This window comes from Salvelinus namaycush, chromosome 28 (genome assembly GCF_016432855.1).
Source record: "Salvelinus namaycush isolate Seneca chromosome 28, SaNama_1.0, whole genome shotgun sequence".
Taxonomy (NCBI): Eukaryota; Metazoa; Chordata; class Actinopteri; order Salmoniformes; family Salmonidae; genus Salvelinus; species Salvelinus namaycush.
In genome coordinates, this window is record NC_052334.1 from 22,239,440 (window position 1) to 22,263,493 (window position 24,054).

A 24,054-nucleotide genomic window follows, 5' to 3' on the forward strand; every position below is an offset into this window, starting at 1 on the left:
AACAGCAAGCAATGCAGGTGTAGAAGCACAGTGGCTAGGAAAAACTCCCTAGAAAGGCCAAAACCTAGGAAGAAACCTAGAGAGGAACCAGGCTATGAGGGGTGGCCAGTCCTCTTCTGGCTGTGCCGGGTGGAGATTATAACAGAACATGGCCAAGATGTTCAAATGTTCATAAATGACCAGCATGGTCAAATAATAATAATCACAGTAGTTGTCGAGGGTGCAGCAAGTCAGCACCTCAGGAGTAAATGTCAGTTGGCTTTTCATAGCCGATCATTAAGAGTATCTCTACAGCTCCTGCGGTCTCTAGAGAGTTGAAAACAGCAGGTCTGGGACAGGTAGCACACTGAGAAACAAAAAATAAAACCAAGATAGTTAGCGGCTACATTTACATTTCCAAGATAACTTGCGCCCTTAGCCATCTCTGCCAGCAGCAGCCTCCTCCGGTAGCGCAACCAGATCTAACAGAATGTGCATCGTACTACAGGCATGCCTCCAGAGATGGATGCCTAGAGAGACAAAGGGAAGGTCACGCTCAGCCACAAGGGCCTCTGTCTGGGGTCAGTGGGGGGGATCAGGGGCCTTGAGCTGGTGGTAATCCTGGATCATCCCAAGGCTCTCAGCTCCCAGACCCAGCGGGACCAGTCAGTGATTGATCACCAAGGGGTGGGTGGAGTAGGAAAAACCAAGGCCTGGGGGCTGTGCTCAAATAAAGGGAGGAATGAGGGAAGGGAAAGAGGGAGGAAGCAAAGGATGGGTGGAAGGTGAGAGGTAGTATGAAAAGGAAGAAGGGATAGAGGTAGGGATATAGAGAGAGGGAGTGTAAATACCAAACTGGGTCATGTTTAATGTGCAGTAATACAGACCCCCCCACTAGCCTTGAAGTTGTTCTCCTTGGGTTTGCGTCTCATGATGATGTTGAAGGACTCATAGTGGTCCTCAGTGCCGTTCTGGATGCTGTCGGTCATGTCCTACTGGTACTGGTTAGGGTCCAGCCACACTCTGAACGTCCTGGTCAAGGCCTGGGGAATAGGAGAGAGACAACAAATGGATATTGTAGTACACTATGGTAAAGATTTCACAAACGCAAAAATTGTACCTGTTCATCTGTTTCCAGCAGGAATAGGATAGTAGAAAAAAAGTTAATTCAACATAAATATGACATTATTGTTCATTTTAAAGGTTTAATATTTAAAGCTATTGATTTTAGTCCTCATTCAATTATTTTTTTAAGCATTTTTGGAGAACTACTTACACCGACTGCACAAAACATTAGGAACACCTGCCCTTTCCATGACAGACTGACCAGGTGAAAGCTATGATCCTTTATTGATGTCACCTGTTAAATCCACTTCAAATCAGCGTAGATGAAGGGGAGGAGACCGTTTAAAGAAGGATTTTCAAGCCTTGAGACATGTGTGTGCCATTCAGAGGGTGAATGTGCTAAACAAAATATTGTTGTCAAAGTGCCTTTGAACAGGGTATGGTAGTAGGTGCCAGCAAAACAGCTGGGTTTTTCACACTTAACAGTTTCCCGTTGATATCAAGAATGGTTCACCTCCCAAAAGGACATCCAGTCAACTTGTCACATCTGCGGGAAGCATGGGCCAACACCCCTGTGGAATGCTTACAACACCTTGTAGTCTATGCCCCGACGAATTGAGGCTTTTCTGAGGGCAAAAGGGGGTGCAACTCAATATTAGGAAGGGGTTCCTAATGTTTTACACACTCAGTGTATATAATCTCTCGGTATCTACAGTCAGCAAGTGTTATATGGTTTGGGGGGAATGCAAAGCAGAATCTGTTATCCTACGTTTCCACAAGAGACCAACATAGAAAGTTGGGGGTGATGAAACAACGGAAGTGCATTCGTGAAGGACGCAAAGTGGGCGGGGGGACCGTTGGGCGATGCGACCGTTGGGCGATGCGACCGTTGGGCGATGCAAGCATAGGTGAGGGACTTGAACAGGGAAGGACCAAAGTTGGAATAAGCTGAACTTTATTCAATACTCTCCGACATCATGTTGTGATTGACCAAATCGAAGTTCACTATAGTTTTCAGCCCCTACTGATTTGGCTGTTGATACACTTCCGGCGCCGACAGAGATGGCCGCCTCACTTCGCGTTCTCGTATTATTTCTTACATTGTTACCCCAGGAAATCTTAAGTTTTATTACATACAGCCGAGGAACTATTGGATATAAGAGCAACGTCAACTCACCAATATTTCGACCAGGAATACGACTTTCCCGAAGCGGATCCTCTGTTTGGTCCACCATCCAGGACAATGGATCGGATCCCAGCCGGCGACCCAAAACAACGGCGCCGCAGAAGGGGCAGACGGAGCGGTCTTTGGGTCATGCTCCGTAGACGGGCACATCGCGCAGCGCTCCCGAGCATACTACTCGCCAATGTCCAGTCTCTTGACAACAAGGTAGACGAAATCCGAGCAAGGGTTGCCTTCCAGAGAGACATCAGAGATTGTAACGTTCTTTGTTTCACGGGAATATGGCTCACTCGGTATACGTTAGAGTTGGTACAGCCACCTGGTTCTTCACACATCGCGCCAACAGAAACAAACATCTCTCTGGTAAGAAGGGCGGGGGTGTATGCCTTATGATTAACGAGACGTGGTGTGATCATAACAACATACAGGAACCCAAGTCCTTTTGTTCATCTGACCTAGAATTCCTTACAATCAAAAGCCGATCGCATTATCTACCAAGAGAATTCTCTTTGATTATAATCACAGTCGTGTATATCCCCCCACAAGCAGACACATCGACGGCCCTGAAAGAACTCCATTGGACTCTATGTAAACTGGAAACCTCATATCCTGAGTCTGCATTTATTGTAGCTGAGGATTTTAACAAGGCTAATCTGAAAACAAGGCTCCCTAAATTTTATCAGCATATTGAATGCACGACCCGGGCTGGCAAAACCTTGGATCATTGTTATTCTAACTTTCGCGAAGCATACAAAGCCCTCCCACGCCCTCCTTATGGAAAATCTGACCACGATTCCATTCTGTTGCTCCCAGCCTATAGACAGAAACTAAAAATGGAAACGCCCATGCTCAGGTCTGTTCAACGCTGGTCCGACCAATCGGATTCCACACTTCAAGATTGCTTCAATCACGTGGACTGGGATATGTTTCGCATAGCGTCGGACATAAACATTGATGAATATGCTGATTTGGTGTGCAAGTTTATTGGCAAGTGCATCAGTGATGTTGTAACCACAGCGACTACTAAAACCTTCCCCAACCAGAAATCGTGGATTGATGGCAGCATTCACGCAAAACTGAAAGCGCGAACCACTGCTTTTAAATCAGGGCAAGGTGACCGGGATCATGACCGAATACAAACAGTGTAGCTATTCCCTCAGCAAGGCAATCAAACAAGCTAAGCGTCAGTATAGAGACAAAGTAGAGTCGCAAATCAACGGCTCAGACACGAGAGTTATGTTGCAGGGTCTAAAGTCAATCACGGACTACAAAAAGAAAACCAGCCCATTTGTGGACCACGATGTCTTGCTCCCAGACAAACTAAACAACTTCTTTGCTCGCTTTGAGGACAATACAGTGCCACCGACACGGTCCGCTACCAAAACATGCGGGCTCTCCTTCACTGCAGCCAACGTGAGTAAAACATTTAAACGTGTTAACCCTCGCATGGCTGCCGGCCCAGACGGTATCCCTAGCCGTGTCCTCAGAGCATGTGCACACCAGCTGGTTGGTGTGTTTACGGACATATTCAATCAATCCTTATCCCAGTCTGCTGTTCCCACATGCTTCAAGAGGGCCACCATTGTTCCTGTTCCCAAGAAAGCTAAGGTAACTGAGCTAAATGACTATCGCCCTGTAACACTCACTTCCGTCATCACAAAGTGCTTTTAGAGACTAGTCAAGGACCATATCACCTCCACCCTACCTGACACGCTAGACCCACTCCAATTTGCATACCGCCCCAATAGGTCCACAGACGACGCAATCGCAATCACACTGCCCTAACCCATCTGGACAAGAGGAATACCTATGTAAGAATGCTGTTCATCAACTACAGCTCAGCATTTAACACCATAGCACCCTCCAAACTCGTCATTAAGCTCGAGACCCTTGGTCTCGACCCCGCCCTGTGCAACTGGGTCCTGGACTTCCTGACGGGCCGCCCCTAAATGGTGAGGGTAGGAAACAACATCTTCACCCCGCTGATCCTCAACACTGGGGCCCCACAAGGGTGTGTTCTAAGCCCTCTCCTGTACTCCCTGTTCACCCATGACTAAGTGGCCATGCACGCCTCCAACTCAATCATGAAGTATGCAGATGACACTACAGTGGTAGGCTTGATTACCAACAACAACGAGACGGCCTACAGGGAGGAGGTGAGGGCCCTCGGAGTGTGGTGTCAGGAAAATAACCTCACACTCAATGCCAACAAAACAAAGGAGATGATCGTGGACTTCAGGAAACAGCAGAGGGAGCAGCCCCCTATCCACATCGACGGGACAGTAGTGGAGAAGGTGGAAAGTTTTAAGTTCCTCGGGTTACACATCACGGACAAACTGAAATGGTCCACCCACACAGACAGCGTGGTGAAGAAGGCGCAGCAGCACCTCTTCAACCTCAGGAGGCTGAAGAAATTCGGATTGTCACCAAAAACACTCAAACTTTTACAGATGCACAATCGAGAGCATCCTGTCGAGCTGTATCACCGCCTGGTACGGCAACTCTGCTGGTGGAAGAGGAATATTCTGGGTACAAGTTGTTGTAGGCGCAGATCTAGGACCAGCTAGCCCACCTACAGATCTAGAACCAGCAAACCCACCTAGAGATCCAGGACCAGCTAACCCACCTACATATCCAGGACCAGCTAACCCACCTACAGATCAAGGACCAGCTAACCCACCTTACAGATCTAGAACCAGCAAACCCACCTAGAGATCCAGGACCAGCTAACCCACCTACATATCCAGGACCAGCTAACCCACCTACAGATCAAGGACCAGCTGACCCACCTACAGATCTAGAACCAGCTAACCCACCTACATATCCAGGACCAGCTAACCCACCTACAGATCAAGGACCAGCTAACCCACCTACAGATCTAGAACCAGCTAACCCACCTACATATCCAGGACCAGCTAACCCACCTACATATCCAGGACCAGCTAACCCACCTACAGATCAAGGACCAGCTAACCCACCTACAGATCAAGGACCAGCTAACCCACCTACATATCCAGGACCAGCTAACCCACCTACAGATCAAGGACCAGCTAACCCACCTACAGATCAAGGACCAGCTAACCCACCTACAGATCAAGGACCAGCTAACCCACCTACAGATCAAGGACCAGCTAACCCACCTACAGATCAAGGACCAGCTAACCCACCTACAGATCAAGGACCAGCTAACCCACCTACAGATCAAGGACCAGCTAACCCACCTACAGATCCAGAACCAGCTAATCCACCTACATATCCAGGACCAGCTAACTCACCTACAGATCAAGGACCAGCTAACCCACCTACAGATCAAGGACCAGCTAACCCACCTACAGATCCAGGACCAGCTAACCCACCTACAGATCAAGGACCAGCTAACCCACCTACAGATCAAGGACCAGCTGACCCCCTACAGATCTAGAACCAGCTAACCCACCTACATATCCAGGACCAGCTAACCCACCTACATATCCAGGACCAGCTAACCCACCTACAGATCAAGGACCAGCTAACCCACCTACAGATCAAGGACCAGCTAACCCACCTACAGATCAAGGACCAGCTAACCCACCTACAGATCAAGGACCAGCTAACCCACCTACAGATCAAGGACCAGCTAACCCACCTACAGATCAAGGACCAGCTAACCCACCTACAGATCAAGGACCAGCTGACCCCCTACAGATCTAGAACCAGCTAACCCACCTACATATCCAGGACCAGCTAACCCACCTACAGATCAAGGACCAGCTAACCCACCTACAGATCAAGGACCAGCTAACCCACCAACATATCTAGGACCAGCTAACCCACCTACAGATCAAGGACCAGCTAACCCACCTACAGATCTAGGACCAGCTGACCCCCTACAGATCTAGGACCAGCTGACCCCCCTACAGATCTAAGACTTGCTAAACCACCTACCGATCTAGGACCAGCTAACCCATACAGATCTAGGACCAGCTTAACCCCCCAATAGATCTAGGACCAGCTAACCCATACAGATCTACAGTAGGACCAGCTAACCCATACAGATCTAGGACCAGCTAACCCACCTACAGAGCTAGGACCAGCTAACCCACCTACAATGGCAGGGGAAATGCAAAACTGACCTTGGGATCCACATTGAGAGGTATGTCTGAAAGTCTCATTTGAAAGCCAAACCACAGGGGAAATTATCTTTTTATTTTACTAGGTAGGCCAGTTGAGACCAAGTTCTCATTTACAACTGCGGAATGGCCAAGATAAAGTAAAGCAGTGCAACAAAAACACACAGAGTTACACATGGGATAAACAAACGTACAGTCAATAACACAATAGAAACGTCTAAATACAGTGTGTGCAAATGTAGTAAGATTAGGGGGGTAAGGCAATAAATAGGCCATAGTGGCGAAATAATTACAATTTAGCATTAACACTGCAGTGATAGATGTGCAAGTAGAGACTGACGTCACTTCCTCTTTAATTTGCAGACGTGTTGCTGTGCGTTTTATTGCTGTGCGTTTTGTTGCCAACCTTACTTTGCTAGCTGACAACTTTACGTTTTTTTCTTTTTACTTTTTAATTACCGTTTATATTTTTAGTTTTTCCATCAACTTTTTCACTCCGGACGCTTTATCTGGACATGGTTCGTCAGCACTTTCAACAGCCGAAGCTAAGTAGTAACATTAACATGATGTCTTTTAATTGCAGTCGCTGTACTCATAATATACAGGAGAACGATCGCCTTACGGCGAGGATAGCTGTGCTACAAGCCCAACTTCAGACGCAATCGTTAGGCAAGGGTAATTTCAGTGTAGGAAAGGAAGAAACAGCGTCTGTGCCACCAGTAAGTACAGATACTAACGTTAGTATAAATCCCCCCGCACAGTCCCCGCAGCCGGACAACTTTCTCATGGCTTCTGGAGGGAAATGCTGTAGGAATGCTCAACTGGTGTCGCTCATTCAGCCGACAGAAACTTTCAACCGGTTTTCCCCATTAAGTAGCGAGTCGGAGTCTGAGGCCGAGTCTTCTCTTGTCTCTACTCCTCCCGTTACGGGGTCTGAGACGCCGAAGGCTCCCACCATTAGCTCTGACAAATTGAAAACCCTAGTCATTGGCGACTCCATTACCCGCAGTATTAGACTTAAAACGAATCACCCAGCGATCATACACTGTTTACCAGGGGGCAGGGCTACCGACGTTAAGGCTAATCTGAAGATGGTGCTGGCTAAAGCTAAATCTGGCGAGTGTAGAGAGTATAGAGATATTGTTATCCACGTCGGCACCAATGATGTTAGGATGAAACAGTCAGAGGTCACCAAGCGCAACATAGCTTCAGCGTGTAAATCAGCTAGAAAGATATGTCGGCATCGAGTAATTGTCTCTGGCCCCCTCCCAGTTAGGGGGAGTGACAAGCTCTACAGCAGAGTCTCACAACTCAATCGCTGGTTGAAAACTGTTTTCTGCCCCTCCCAAAAGATAGAATTTGTAGATAATTGGCCCTCTTTCTGGGACTCACCCACAAACAGGACCAAGCCTGACCTGCTGAGGAGTGACGGACTCCATCCTAGCTGGAGGGGTGCTCTCATCTTATCTACCAACATAGACAGGGCTCTAATTCCACAATGAAATAGGGTGCAGGCCAGGCAGCAGGCTGTTAGCCAACCTGCCAGCTTAGTGGAGTCTGCCACTAGCATAGTCAGTGTAGTCAGCTCAGCCATCCCCATTGAGACTGTGTCTGTGCCTCGACCTAGGTTGGGCAAAACTAAACATGGCGGTGTTCGCCTTAGAAATCTCATTAGGATAAAGACCTCCTCCATTCCTGCCATTATTGAAAGAGATTGTGATACCTCACATCTCAAAATAGGGTTACTTAATGTTAGATCACTCACTTCAAAGGCAGTTATAGTCAATGGACTAATCACTGATCACAATCTTGATGTGATTGGCCTGACTGAAACATGGCTTAACCTGATGATGATAGGGGGCGCTATTTACACTTTGGGGGAAAATCGTTCCCAATTTAAACGGCATCGTACTCAATTCTTGCTCGTACAATATGCATATTATTATTACTATTGGATAGAAAACACTCTCTAGTTTCTAAAACCGTTTGAATTATTTCTCTGAGTGAAACAGAACTCATTCTGCAGCACATTTCCTGTCAGGGAGTGAGATTTCAGAAATCGAGGTCCCTGTTCTGGGGTCAGTTTATAAGTCCCAATGTAAGCTATGGGGCTACATGCACTGCATACGCCTTCCTCTAGATGTCAGTAAGCGGGGAGAATTTGAATGGAGTGGATTGCGCAATCTGGGACCTTATATAAGACCGTGGAACGGAAGTACCGTCCTTTTCAACGGTGCGCTTGGCGCAAGAAGACATCACAATGGCGTCCTGCAAACGCTTTCGTTTTAGTAGTTCTATATCTCCGGTCATGTTTTTATTCGTTATAGGTGTTAAAGACATCATAAGGTAGTTAATTTAAACCGACTTATAGCAGTTTATAGCAGTTTATAGCAGTTCACCGGTGCATCATCCAACAGGTCGATCATCAAAACCTGGTCATTTTCTTCTTCCTGAATGATGATTTCTGGAACGGGCAGCCTACTCAGAGCATCAGCATTCCCATGGTATCTACCTGGTTTGTAAATGATTCTGTACTCGTAGGCCCTGAGCCACACATTCCAACGTTGAACTCTTGGAGAGACCATTTGTGGTACTGGCTTTTGTTCATGGAACAGAGAGATCAGAGGCTTATGATCCGTCACAATAGTGAATGTTCTCCCGTACAAGTATTTGTGGAATCTCTGTATTCCGAATATGACAGCCAGTCCTTCCTTGTCCAGCTGAGAGTACTTTTTCTCCGCTGGCGACAACGTTCTTGACATGAACCCGATAGGTTTCTCTGCACCATTCTCCATCCGGTGGGATAGCACCGCCCCCACACCATACGATGAGGCATCACACGATAGGATGAGATCTCTGTCTGCTGAGTAGTGCACTAGCACTTCAGCTGATAGCAGTAACACCTTTGACTTTGCAAAAGCTTCTTCCTGTCTTTCTGACCATTTCCAGGCCACATCCTTCCTTAGCAGTTGATGTAGAGGAGCTAAGAGGGTAGAGAGGTTCGGGAGGAAGCGATTGTAATAGTTCAGTAAGCCTAGATAGGCTTTCAGCTCTGTAACGTTTGTCGGAGCTGGAGCTTCCTATAGAATTGGGACCTGTTCATCAGAGTGACACTACATCCTGTCTCTAGTTCAAACGGTACCTTCAATCCATTTATTCCCATTTCCACAATGAAAGGCTCCACCTTCTTCATATTCGCCCCCTGTACACTGTACATTGAGAATGCTTGCTCTGCGTCTGCGCACTCACTTTCACTTTCTATCACTTGATTAGAGCGGTAGCTAGCACGTCTGGAGGTATTCGGTTTTCTGTCCGTCCTCTTTTCTGCAGCCCGTGGCTTTTTTATATTGCGGCACACCCTCGCAATGTGGCTTATTATCCCACATGCATAACACTTTTCGTGTTTGAATTTACAGTCAAACGCTGCGTGTTTGCCTTTGCAACGATAACAGTCTCTATTGGCTGCTGCACCACGGCTTTCTGTTCTTTGAAATTTTACGCGCTCAGAGCTGCTCTCTTTTACTGTATGGCACGCAGTTGCGCCCCTTGCCTGCAAATCCAGTGCATTTCTATTTGCGGACTCCATGGCCTGGGCCAGTTTGAGTGCATTCTCAAACGTGAGATTAGGCTCTGATAACAATCGTATTTGTATCCTGTCATCATTAATCCCACACACCAGCCGATCGCGTAGCATTTGCGATAATGTATTCCCATAGTTACAGTCCAATGCTAGTTTTCTCAACTCAGCCACATATTCCCCCACTGATTCGATAGGTTTTCTCATGCGTGAATCAAACTTGAATCTTTGTACTATTTCACTGGGTTTGGGGTTGAAGTGATTTTTTAATAGCTCGACTAAATCTATGAATGACTTTTCTCCTGGTTTATCTGGGCTCAACAGGTTTCTCATTAAGCTGTACGTCTGTGCACCGACAACGCTTATGAGTATGGATTTCTGTTTAGCGGCATCAGTTATTTCATTAGCAGCAAAGAAATGTTCCATTATTTCACAGTACTCCTCCCATTCCTGATTTTTAGGATCAAATGGTGGTAGCGAGCCTATTGTTGCCAAAGCCATCTTTTCCGATTCTCTCTCCCCTCACACAGTCAATAATTTGTCCTACCCGTATCCAGGGAATCAATCCTTCAGAATCTTCCACCGTTCATTTGAGTCTCACCTCCCGCGTCGCACGCCAAACACTCCGTTAACTTCGTTGCAAAAAAAAATCCAACGCAGTTCTCCATAGTTATCCTCATCGCCAAATATGTAGTATCCTTAAAGGCTTCTTAGAATTACGACTCATGAGACTTACATACGGTTTAGTATTTAATTGTAACTTAGATTTACATTATCTTATGCACCTGGCTTAAACCTACCTGAAGCTTTCTTAATCATAGTTAAATAGGCAGACATAGGAAATAGCTACGGATAGCGGGAAGCAAACCCCCGTCTTGAGTCAATACTGCCATCTATTGGTAAACATAAATATACCAGGTTACTACATTTCGAACAAAACATAGATTTATTGTGTAACATGTTATAAGACTGTCATCTGATGAAGTTGTTTGTTGGTTAGTTTGGTTGGTTCTTGGTTAGTTAGGTTGGCTTTGTGCATGCTACCTGTGCTGTGAAAAATGTCTGTCCTTCTTTGTATTTGGTGGTGAGCTAACATAAATATACGTGCTGTTTTCGCTGTAAAACATTTAAAAAATCGGACATGTTGACTGGATTCACAAGATGTGTATCTTTCATTTGCTGTATTGGTCTTGTTAATGTGTGAAAGTTAAATATTTCTAAAAAATATTTTTTGAATTTCGCTCTCTGCCTTTTCAGTGGAATGTGGGAGGAGTTCCGCTAGCGGAACGCCTGGGCTAGACAGGTTAAGCCTGATGAATTTACTGTGTTAAATGAGGCCTCACCTCCTGGTTACACTAGTGACCATATCCCCCGTGCATCCCGCAAAGGCGGAGGTGTTGCTAACATTTACGATAGCAAATTTCAATTTACAAAAAAGAAAATGACGTTTTCGTCTTTTGAGCTTCTAGTCATGAAATCTATGCAGCCTACTCAATCACTTTTTATAGCTACTGTTTACAGGCCTCCTGGGCCATATACAGCTTTCCTCTCTGAGTTCCCTGAATTCCTATCGGACCTTGTAGTCATAGCAGATAATATTCTAATTTTTGGTGATTTTAATATTCATATGGAAAAGTCCACAGACCCACTCCAAAAGGCTTTCGGAGCCATCATCGACTCAGTGGGTTTTGTCCAACATGTCTCTGGACCTACTCACTGCCACAGTCATACTCTGGACCTAGTTTTGTCCCATGGAATAAATGTTGTAGATCTTAATGTTTTTCCTCATAATCCTGGACTATCGGACCACCATTTTATTACGTTTGCAATCGCAACAAATAATCTGCTCAGACTCCAACCAAGGAGCATCAAAAGTCGTGCTATAAATTCTCAGACAACACAAAAATTCCTTGATGCCCTTCCAGACTCCTTCTGCCTACCCAAGGACGTCAGAGGACAAAAATCAGTTAACCACCTAACTGAGGAACTCAATTTAACCTTGCGCAATACCCTAGATGCAGTTGCACCCCTAAAAACGAAAAACATTTGTCATAAGAAACTAGCTCCCTGGTATACAGAAAATACCCGAGCTCTGAAGCAAGCTTCCAGAAAATTGGAACGGAAATGGCGCCACACCAAACTGGAAGTCTTCCGACTAGCTTGGAAAGACAGTACCGTGCAGTATCGAAGAGCCCTCACTGCAGCTCGATCATCCTACTTTTCCAACTTAATTGAGGAAAATAATAACAATCCAAAATTTATTTTTGATACTGTTGCAAAGCTAACTAAAAAGCAGCATTCCCCAAGAGAGGATGGCTTTCACTTCAGCAGTAATAAATTCATGAACTTCTATGAGGAAAAGATCATGATCATTAGAAAGCAAATTACGGACTCCTCTTTAAATCCGCGTATTCCTCCAGGGCTTAGCTGTCCTGGATCTGCACAGCTCTGCCAGGGCCTGGGATCGGGAGAGACACTTAAGTGTTTTAGTACTATATCTCTTGACACAATGATGAAAATAATCATGGCCTCTAAACCTTCAAGCTGCATACTGGATCCTATTCCTACTAAACTACTGAAAGAGCTGCTTCCTGTGCTTGGCCCTCCTATGTTGAACATAATAAACGGCTCTCTATCCACCGGATGTGTACCAAACTCACTAAAAGTGGCAGTAATAAAGCCTCTCTTGAAAAAGCCAAACCTTGACCCGGAAAATATAAAAAACTATCGGCCTATATCGAATCTTCCATTCCTCTCAAAAATTGTAGAAAAAGCTGTTGCGCAGCAACTCACTGCCTTCCTGAAGACAAACAATGTATACGAAATGCTTCAGTCTGGTTTTAGACCCCATCATAGCACTGAGACTGCACTTGTGAAGGTGGTAAATGACCTTTTAATGGCGTCAGACCGAGGCTCTGCATCTGTCCTCGTGCTACTAGACCTTAGTGCTGCCTTTGACACCATCGATCACCACATTCTTTTGGAGAGACTGGAAACCCAAATTGGTCTACACGGACAAGTTCTGGCCTGGTTTAGATCTTATCTGTCGGAAAGATATCAGTTTGTCTCTGTGAATGGTTTGTCTTCTGACAAATCAACTGTACATTTCGGTGTTCCTCAAGGTTCCGTTTTAGGACCACTATTGTTTTCACTATATATTTTACCTCTTGGGGATGTTATTCGAAAACATAATGTTAACTTTCACTGCTATGCGGATGACACACAGCTGTACATTTCAATGAAACATGGTGAAGCCCCAAAATTGCCCTTGCTAGAAGCCTGTGTTTCAGACATAAGGAAGTGGGTGGCTGAAAACGTTCTACTTTTAAACTCGGACAAAACAGAGATGCTTGTTCTAGGTCCCAAGAAACAAAGAGATCTTCTGTTAAATCTGACAATTAATCTTGATGGTTGTAAAGTCGTCTCAAATAAAACTGTGAAGGACCTCGGCGTTACTCTTGACCCTGATCTCTCTTTTCACGAACATATCAAGACTGTTTCAAGGACAGCTTTTTTCCATCTACGTAACATTGCAAAAATCAGAAATGTTCTGTCCAAAAATGATGCAGAAAAATTAATCCATGCATTTGTTACTTCTAGGCTAGACTACTGCAATGCTCTACTTTCCGGCTACCCGGATAAAGCACTAAATAAACTTCAGTTAGTGCTAAATACGGCTGCTAGAATCCTGACTAGAACCAAGAAATTTGATCATATTACTCCAGTGCTAGCTTCCCTACTCTGGCGTCCTGTTAAGGCAAGGGCTGATTTCAAGGTTTTACTGTTAACCTATAAAGCGTTACATGGGCTTGCTCCTACCTATCTTTCTGAGTTGGTCCTGCCGTACATACCTACACGTACGCTACGGTCACAAGACGCAGGCCTCCTAATTGTCCCTAGAATTTCTAAGCAAACAGCTGGAGGCAGGGCTTTCTCCTATAGATCTCCATTTTTATGGAATGGTCTGCCTACCCATGTGAGAGACGCAGACTCGGTCTCAACCTTTAAGTCTTTACTGAAGACTTATCTCTTCAGTAGGTCATATGATTGAGTGTAGTCTGGCCCAGGAGTGTGAAGGTGAACGGAAAGGCTCTGGAGCAACGAACCACCCTTGCTGTCTCTGCCTGGCCGGTTCCCCTCCACTGGGATTCTCTACCTCTAACCCTATTACAGGGGCTGAGTCACTGGCTTACTGGTGCTCTTTCATGCCGTCCCTAGGAGGGGTGCGTCACTTGAGTGGGTTGAGTTACTGACGTGATCTTCCTGTCTGGGTTGGCGCCCCCCCTTGGTTTGTGCTGTGGTGGAGATCTTTGTGGGCTATACTCGGCCTTGTCTCAGGATTGTAAGTTGGTGGCTGAAGATATCCCTCTAGTGGTGCGGGGGCTGTGCTTTGGCAAAGTGGGTGGGGTTATATCCTTCCTGTTTGGCCCTGTCCGGGGGTATCATCGGATGGGGCCACAGTGTCTCCTGACCCCTCCTGTCTCAGCCTCCAGTACTTATGCTGCAGTAGTTTGTGTCGGGGGGCTAGGGTCAGTTGGTTATATCTGGAGTACTTCTCCTGTCTTATCCAGTGTCCTGTGTGAATTTAAGTATGCTCTCTCTAATTCTCTCCTTCTCTCTTTCTTTCTCTCTCTCGGAGGACCTGAGCCCTAGGACCATACGTCAGGACTACTGGGCATGATGACTCCTTGCTGTCCCCAGTCCACCTGGCCTTGCTGCTGTTCCAGTTTCAACTGTTCTGCCTGCAGTTATGGAACCCCTACCTGTCCCAGACCTGCTGTTTTCAACTCTTAATGATCGGCTATGAAAAGCCAACTGACATTTATTCATGATTATTATTTGACCATGCTTGTCATTTATGAACATTTTGAACATCTTGGCCATGTTCTGTTATAATCTCCACCCGGCACAGCCAGAAGAGGCCACCCCTCATAGCCTGGTTCCTCTCTAGGTTTCTTCCTAGGTTTTGGCCTTTCTAGGGAGTTTTTCCTAGCCACCGTGCTTCTACACCTGCATTGCTTGCTGTTTGGGGTTTTAGGCTGGGTTTCTGTACAGCACTTCGAGATATTAGCTGATGTACGAAGGGCTATATAAAAGAAACTTGATTGATTGATTGATTAGAGATACTGGGGTGCAAAGGAGCAAAAAAATAAATAACAATATGGGAATGAGGTATTTGGCTATTTACAGATAGGCTGTGGAGAGTTTACAGTCTAACCAGACACCTAGGTATTTGTAGTTGTCCACATATTCTAAGTCAGAACCGTCCAGAGTAGTGGTGCTAGACGGGCGGGCGGGTGCGGGCAGCGATTGGTTGAAAAGCATGCATTTAGTTTTACTTGCATTTAAGAGCAGTTGGAGGCAACGGAAGGAGCGTTATATGGCATTGAAGCTCGTCTGGAGGTTTGTTAACACAGTGTCCAAAGAAGGGCCAGAATTATACAGAATGGTGTCGTCTGCGTAGAGGTGGATCAGAGAATCCCCAGCAGCAAGAGCGACATCATTGATATATACAGAGAAAAGAGTCGGCCCGAGAATTGAACCCTGTGGCACCCCCATAGAGACTTCCAGAGGTCCAGACAACAGGCCCTCCGATTTGACACACTGAACTCTATCTGAGAAGTAGTTGGTGAACCAAGTGAGGCAGTCATTTGAGAAACAAGGCTGTTGAGTCTGCCGATAAGAATGCGGTGATTGACAGAGTCGAAAGCCTTGGCCAGGTCGATGAATACGGCTGCACAGTACTTTTATCTTTTATCGATGGCGGTTATGATATCGTTTAGGACATTGAGCGTGGCTGAGGTGAACCCATGACCAGCTCGGAAACCAGATTACATAGCGGAGAAGGTACAGTGGGATTTGCCATAAACCATGGTAAGCCCAGTCACAGCTTCAAAAGGATGGATTTGAGACTATGGCTGTCAAGGTATTCTGGAGTCTAGAGATGCCCGTCATATAAAATGCCCGTCATGCCTTTCTACCACAGTAAAATCAAATAAATAAAACACTGAGAGGCATTCAGGTGTGATGGGTTTCCCTAAGGTTAATGGAACGTTAATGCGAACAGGTCAGGTCTCTGAGTGTCACCATGACAACCCCACTAGACCTCAAGGGCTGGAGGTTAAGGGGTCGGAGGAGGATGAGGAGAATGGTGTGTGACATGAGTTTGTGAGTGTGTATAGGTGGGGTGTGGGTGTCTGTGTGTGACGGTGGGAAATGTATGTATATGCATGCACTTCTTTGTGTGTGTGTGTACGCCTGTGTGTGTACAGATGTCCAAGTGTGTACCAGCCTACCTTCCTCGATGACGCGGTCCTTGTCGTCCAGCACGCCCTGCACCTCGCAGCCACTCACGTAGGCCAGGCCTGTCTGCTCCACAAAGGGCTGGCGCCAGTCGAGGCGAGTGCCGAAGGACAGATTGGGCAACACCGTGACCAGAAAGCAAACGTCGTGCTTCCGCAGCCCTGGGAGAAGGAGAGCGAAAACTCCCTGTCAGCGCTCGGCTGATCTTTAAAACATGAAGCTCTAATTATACAATGGGGAGGAGGAGAGGGGTGATGAGGGAGGCAGGCAGGGAGAATCATATCACACACCTCTCAACTGAAAGACAAAAAGGAGAATGCGAACCCGTAAAAGAGGTGTGGAGGTGGGAGAGAAAGGGAGGGGGATTCTGGTAGTACTAGACTATCCTGACATTGAGCCATCCTCCTGCACTATGTGTTGAAGAGCAGACTCCTTTAGTAAATCTACAGATTTAAAAAATAATCAATCCACTAATTGACGAGCAAAGCATTTTCCACATATCTTACTAGCTTATTTTTTGAAGCATTACTCTTTGCTAGAACTTACACTGAGTAAAAACATTAGGAACACCTGCTCTTTCTATGACAGACTGACCAGGTGACTCTAGGTGAAAGCTATGATCTGTTATTGATGTCACCTGTTAAATCCACTTCAATCAGTGTAGATGAAGATGAGGAGACAGGTTAAAGAAGGATTTTTAAGTCTTGAGATATGGATTGTATGTGTATGCCATTTAAATGGTGAATGGGAAGACAAAAGTGCCTTTGAATGGGGTATGGTAGTAGGTGTCAGGCGCACCGGTTTGAGTGTGTCAAGAAGTGCAACACTACTGGGTTTTTCACGCTCAACAGTTTCCCGTGTGTATCAAGAATGTTCCACCACCCAAAGGACATCCACTTGACAACTGGAGGAAGCATTGGTCAACATGCCTATCTGTGGAATGTTTATGACACCTTGTAGTCCATGCCCCGACAAATTGAGGCTGTTCTGAGGGCAAAAGGGGGTGCAACTCATTATTAGGAAGATGTTCCTAATGTTTTGTACACTCCGTGTATATAATCTCTTGGTAGCTACAGTCAGCCAGTGTTATATGGTTTGATATGTTCATGGTAAAACAGTAAATCAATGCCAGGGAGGATGACACCACACTGTTAACATTATCTATAGCAGCCCTGCTGCACCCGTTGGGAGAAGATGAGGAAATAAAACACTGAAGCTAAGTGATCAGGGCTGGTAGGAAACAACACGTCTACAGGCAGATACAAGGCTAGAGGGGGGGTCACAGGTCAAGGTACAGCAGGTATGGACAGATGGTCTGGATAGACAGACTTCATGGAGACATAAAGGCTTTATTACTGGGAGGGAGTGGGATCCACGAAGAGAGAGGGCATGAGAAAAGGAGAACAAAAGAAAGAAAACTAGACGGTATATAGAGGGAATGCTGAAAGGTAGAGAAGAGAGAGGGAGAGCAGGGGATAGAGAGATGGCCCAGCCATGTGCCTTCCCACTCGTGTTTGATGTGGTCTCGTACGTTGAGGTTGACAGGGATGGCTTAGCCACCTCCACGATGGAGAAGGCTGTGATGTCTGAGACATCCTGGCTGGCCCCCAAACACCACACTCTGACTGCCTAACGAAAGACAAGACAGCAGGTCAACCCACAAACACCACACTATCATACTACGAGCGCCTGGAAATGTCATAGAAATTGAGTTATGAGTGAGACAAAAATGATACATTCTCAGTAAACAGAAATGTGGGAACATTTTCTTACTATCAGTTATAGGTGTGTGTTCTCTGCTCACCATGGTTTCATGCGAGTCACAACGTCCCCCACGTCATGTCTGATCTCGTAGGTGGACTCCAGACGGAACAGGTTGAAGTTTCTCAGCAGGCAGTCGTGGAGGGTCAGGAACTGCAGGTTCCGTTTAGGAAGAGCCAGACAAACTGGAACACAAGGATTAAACAGAGAGATATGACAAAAAAATCCTCTGAAATTGATGTCATTGGTATAGATCTATTACCTACCTATTTCAGTGTAACATAAACAGGACCCCGAGTTTTCCCTGACCAGGAACAACTCGGTAGCTATGTGACAGGGACAATCCCTTTGATATAACAGCGGCAGAGTAGACTAGAAAGCTAATTTACACCTGTAATCTCTTGTCAGGCTAAAACAGTTAAGATAGCCTTATAGACGTCGATAGGCTCTTGGATTTCAATGGGATTACAGGGCTTGTAGGCATTTTAGCCTGTGAAGGTGCCCCTGCTAGCCTAAAGAGGACTGCCCATCAAGAGGGTGCCAGCTCACTGCCTCTGTGGTGTGGGATAACACAGCAGGGAGTGTGTGTGTGTGCGAGATGAGTTTGCGCGGAGACACAGTAGACAGACACCTTCACCAGAATAGTACTCATTCAGGACTATGTTCTCATCCAGATAATCTCCTCCGTTGGCTAAAGAGGCATCTGGTTAAGTTGCTCGATCTGGGAGATTCGTCTCTCATGACGAGACACCTGTTAGTGTGCGAGAGGGAAGAAAGAGAGACAGAAAGAGAGCTGGAGAGAGAGAAAGAAAGACATTGGGTGAATGGACCATCCCCCCACTCTTACCCTCCCCTCACTCACTAAACAGTGGTATTAAAAACAAAGTTTGTAAATGAATCATGTCAGACGCATCACACTACTTCACCGTCAGTCATGACAACCCCCTTATTAGAGACCATCTCTCTCATACAGTTTGGCTTGTATCTCTTCAGTGAGCCTGCAGGCTGTTTTTTTTTAGGTCAGGGGCCTAAATGTTGTAGCATCAATGATGGTTGTGTGCCAAATATGATGCAGAAGTCTATATAATCCCTGTGTTTTATATGTGATCAGTCAGTCACTAGCCGCCATGCTAAACTAATCCTGTTATACTGCGTGTTCCCTGCCAGTTACTATCTAACCCAGGATTTTGTCACTGTCGTCCATCTTGTTACACCGCCGTGTTCCCTACCAGTTACCATCTAACCCAGGGTTTTGTCACTGTCGTCCATCTTGTTACACCGCCGTGTTCCCTGCCAGTTACTATCTAACCCAGGGTTTTGTCACTGTCGTCCATCTTGTTACACCGCCGTGTTCCCTGCCAGTTACCATCTAATCCAGGGTTTTGTCACTGTCGTCCATCTTGTTACACCGCCGTGTTCCCTGCCAGTTACTATCTAATCCAGGGTTTTGTCACTGTCGTCCATCTTGTTACACCGCCGTGTTCCCTGCCAGTTACCATCTAATCCAGGGTTTTGTCACTGTCGTCCATCTTGTTACACCGCCGTGTTCCCTGCCAGTTACCATCTAATCCAGGGTTTTGTCACTGTCGTCCATCTTGTTACACAGCCGTGTTCCCTGCCAGTTACTATCTAATCCAGGGTTTTGTCACTGTCGTCCATCTTGTTACACCGCCGTGTTCCCTGCCAGTTACTATCTAATCCAGGGTTTTGTCACTGTCGTCCATCTTGTTACACCGCCGTGTTCCCTGCCAGTTACCATCTAATCCAGGGTTTTGTCACTGTCATCCATCTTGTTACACCGCCGTGTTCCCTGCCAGTTACCATCTAATCCAGGGTTTTGTCACTGTCGTCCATCTTGTTACACCGTCGTGTTCCCTGCCAGTTACTATCTAACCCAGGGTTTTGTCATAGTCATCCATCCGGGACTGACAGAAAGGTACATAGATCTAAAGACTGTAGAACCCTAATTGAGACTAATACCCATCGAGCACATCTCGGACAGTTATTGCAAAACGAAGCAAAAATTCCATAATGATGGATAAGAAATCCACTGCAATATCGGTAATCTAAATAGGAAATCATTCATTCAAGAGTGGTTGGCTCATGGCTTTGAGGAATTATGTAAATAACCCCAAGAACAGTGATAGCAGAAGCTCAGTAGCACTCTGGCCAACTCATCCTCTCATTCCCCAGGTTTAATTACAGACTTTCTCTGCAGTGTGTCTGTGGGACCTGCTCTGCTCCCTCCTGCACATCTCTACACAGCACATCTCTACACAGCACATCTCTACACAGCACATCTCTACACAGCACATCTCTACACAGTACATCTCTACACAGCACATCTCTACACAGTACATCTCTACACAGCACATCTCTACACAGCACATCTCTACACAGCACATCTCTACACAGCACATCTCTACACAGCACATCTCTACACAGCACATCTCTACACAGCACATCTCTACACAGCACATCTCTACACAGCACATCTCTACACAGCACATCTCTACACAGCACATCTCTACACAGTACATCTCTACACAGCACATCTCTACACAGTACATCTCTACACAGCACATCTCTACAAGCCTCTGGCACCGGCGACCAAACAAATAACGCATAATACCAGAGTGGAATCTGGAGATTTTCGGTTGCTCAGGGCAACCCGGGTCCACGCAAATGAGTCCCATGACAATGGCTCTGGGAACAATCTAATCAGCTAATTATGGAAAAGCTTATCTTCAGTGGCGGGCAGAGGAGAGGAGGCCTAGAGAAGACTTGAAGTGGGTAATTACAGCAGTAGGGACAGAGCAGGTCAGTGGATGGGCTGGTCGCATGGTGATGGAGGGTTACAGGGATGAGACTTGTTAACAACACACTGTATGCTTGTTTATAGGAGGGACTAAGGGTGGGTGGGTTTGGAGAGCAAAGCAGATCAACAGTGGTGTTTTTTCCTAGGATAAGAGAAACCTTGCTGCTCTTTCCTCATTAGTCTCTCTCTACCTCCCTCTCCTCCACTTCACCCACTCCATCTCTATCACCAATGTTGAGCCCTAATTGGATTCAAAGGCAAATTCAAGGGCGGAGAGGAGTGTGTGTGGGGGGTTGCATACTGTATGCACTCCAAAAGCATAAACGAATGTATTTTAAACGAGCCACGCCAACCATATTATGATGCTATGCTCTCTGGGCGGTTATTGTTCCGCAAGCCAACATATCCTGACGTCGCTTCGGTTTAGCCAAGCCGTAAATTGAGGAGGGGTTCTCTCATTCTTAAGCGCATCTTGGGGGGCATGTAAATATTCATTACCTTAGCATCCTCTCCTTGTCTCCTTCCCATCATCCCTAACCATAGATCTAGGATCAGATGAAACTTCCCCAATTCCCACATTTTAAGCATTAGAACGATGAAATACATATCTGATCCCCTATCAGCGGTTAGGGACAACATCTTCCCGTTTCGTAACAGCACCTACCAGCAGCTCCAGGAGGACCTCTTTCTCAATGGTGGTGTCCTGTCCCTCTGCCAGCTCTGGTAACAGACATAGGTACGAGGCCACCCGGTGGAGAGTGTTGGGACTGTAGGGAGAAAAAACAACTTCAGCATATTTTACATTATGAACTATGAACTTCCAATTCATATGTATTTTCTTTGAGCATCATGGTTATATTTTTTGCAACGCTCTTCTATTGAAATAAATATATGAAATGAAGACCCAAGGGTAGAAATGCACATTCCAGAGAATATATTACCGTGCAGTGCAGATGATTTGAGGAAAATGATCCTCTTTCAAAGTCACTACCTTTCATCTGACAATATGAAAAGTGTCCCATTCACCTAAGACACAGATATTTTCTTAAGTCCTGTGCTTGTAAGCATTGCGATGTACTGTACGCTAGTCCTCGTGTTTTCCTACTCTGCCCTGCTAACTAAGGCCACTGCAGTCCTGCACTGTCAGCATGGTGTGTACAGGGGCTGGGGCCGCATCAATGCGACGGGATTATGAAAATCCAACCGCATCTCCATTTCTCAGAGCTGAATCAGAGGGTTGAGAGGCTGCTGTCTGAATAGAAGGCTGTTTTAATCAGACAGATGTGACATGTGCCACCATGACACAGACAGGGGTTGGTATAGAGAGACACTGTCTGTGACAGAGTCCTATTCAGACAGACCGGGACACGTGTCATTGTAAGCAGCAGTGTGGCCAGACTCGTGATGCCATGTGTAGTTTGACCACATGGGTCTGGGGTTTTGCTGACCAGGCAGTTGGTCTGTCTAGGGACTGGCATGGGTCACGTTGCTGTACTGTACTCCATGACAAAGCTAAAATAGCTGCTTCCATTGAGTTGTTAGGGAGATGAGGCTAGACGGCAGGATAGATCTGAGAGCTGTTACTTTTTGTTAGGGCCATGAGCCCACTAGCCTGCCTAATTGTAATTTTATCTCCACCAAATCTCTAGCCAGACAACACGCAATGAGGAGTTCTTAAAACAGAAAGAGAAAAATACTGTGTGTGTGTGTAACGCCCTGCCTGTGAGGGTTTCCGTTAGGAAAATGTGGCGGCGGACATTTGACCGGCAGCATTTAAATTTACTGGACATTTTATACATTTACTGGACCCATATGCATTGGATACGTAACCTGATCTGGGTGTCCACCCACCGAGCTCAGAATGACAGAAATCACATTTAGATTATGCTAATTCATATTAAAAGAACATGCCATTTGAGGATACAAGGATATGCGGTCCTTCTTACCGAATTCTGATGCCCACTTTGAAGAAGTTAGAATAACTGTCCACATGTACTCAGCCAACATGACTAGTAATGAACAGCAAAATCACTAGCCTGTCAATCTACTATCCCCCATAGTAGAAACGTTTAACTACTTTATTGGTTAGCTTGTCGAGAAATAAATAGCTATTTAAACTGACACTGGGACAGTTGTGGGACGATAGATCACAAATTCATAAAACCAGTAGGCCTAGGCTACATAAAAAAAAAAAATCTATGAGTCTGATGCAACAGATCAGAACGCATCGCTGAAAATGTTGATGAACTATTATTTCTTCACATTACACAGTGCATTCGGAAAGTACTCAGGCCCCTTAACCTTTTCACATTATTCTACGTTACAGCCTTATTCTATAATGGAGTAAATGAAACTATTTCCTCATCAATTTACACACAATACTCCATAATGACAAAGCAAAAACAAGTTAAGAATTGTTTGCAAATGTATTACAAGTAAAAAACAGAAATAGCAAAAGATCTGAATACTTATTGTAAGGTGCATCCTGTTTCCAATGATCATCCTTGAAATGTTTTTACAACTTGGAGTCTGTGGTAAATTCGATTCATCAAACATGATTTGGAAAGGCACATACCTGTCTATATAAGGTCCCACCATTAACAGTGGATGTCAGAGCAAAAACCAAGCCACGAAGTCGAAGAAATTGTCCATAGAGCTTAGAGACACTATTGTGTCGAGGCACAGATCTGGGGAAGGGTACAAAAAATATCTGCAGCACTGAAGGTCCCTAAGAACACAGTGCCCTCAATCATTCTTAAATGGAAGAAGTTTGGAACCACCAAGACTCTTCCTAAAGCTCGCCGCTCGGCCAAACTGAGCAATCGGGGGAGAAGGGAGGTGACCAAGAATCCGATGGTCACTCTGACAGAGCTCCAGAGTGCTTCTGTGGAGATGGGAGAACCTTCCAGAAGGACAACCATCGCTGTAGCACTCCACCAATCAGGCCTTTATGATAAAGTGGCCAAATGAAGCCAGTCCTCAGTAAAAGGCACATGACAGCCCGCTTGGAGTTTGCCAAAAGGCTACCCAAAGGACTCTCTTCAGGACTCTCTTCAGGACTCTCTTCCCAAAGGACTCTCTTCCCAAAGGACTCTCTTCCCAAAGGACTCTCTTCCCAATTGACTCTCTTCCCAAAGGACTCTCTTCCCAAAGGACTCTCTTCAGACCAGAGAAACAAGATTCTCTGGTCTGAAGAAACCAAGATTGAACTCTTTGGCCTAAATGCCAAGCGTCACATCTGGAGGAAACCTGGCACCAT

The 24,054-nt window shown here is 45.8% G+C and overlaps 1 pseudogene; it reads right to left on the minus strand.

Annotated features, from left to right (window-relative positions):
* LOC120023267 overlaps positions 1–24,054 on the minus strand; it is a 104,951-nt pseudogene that overhangs the window by 70,537 nt on the left and 10,360 nt on the right.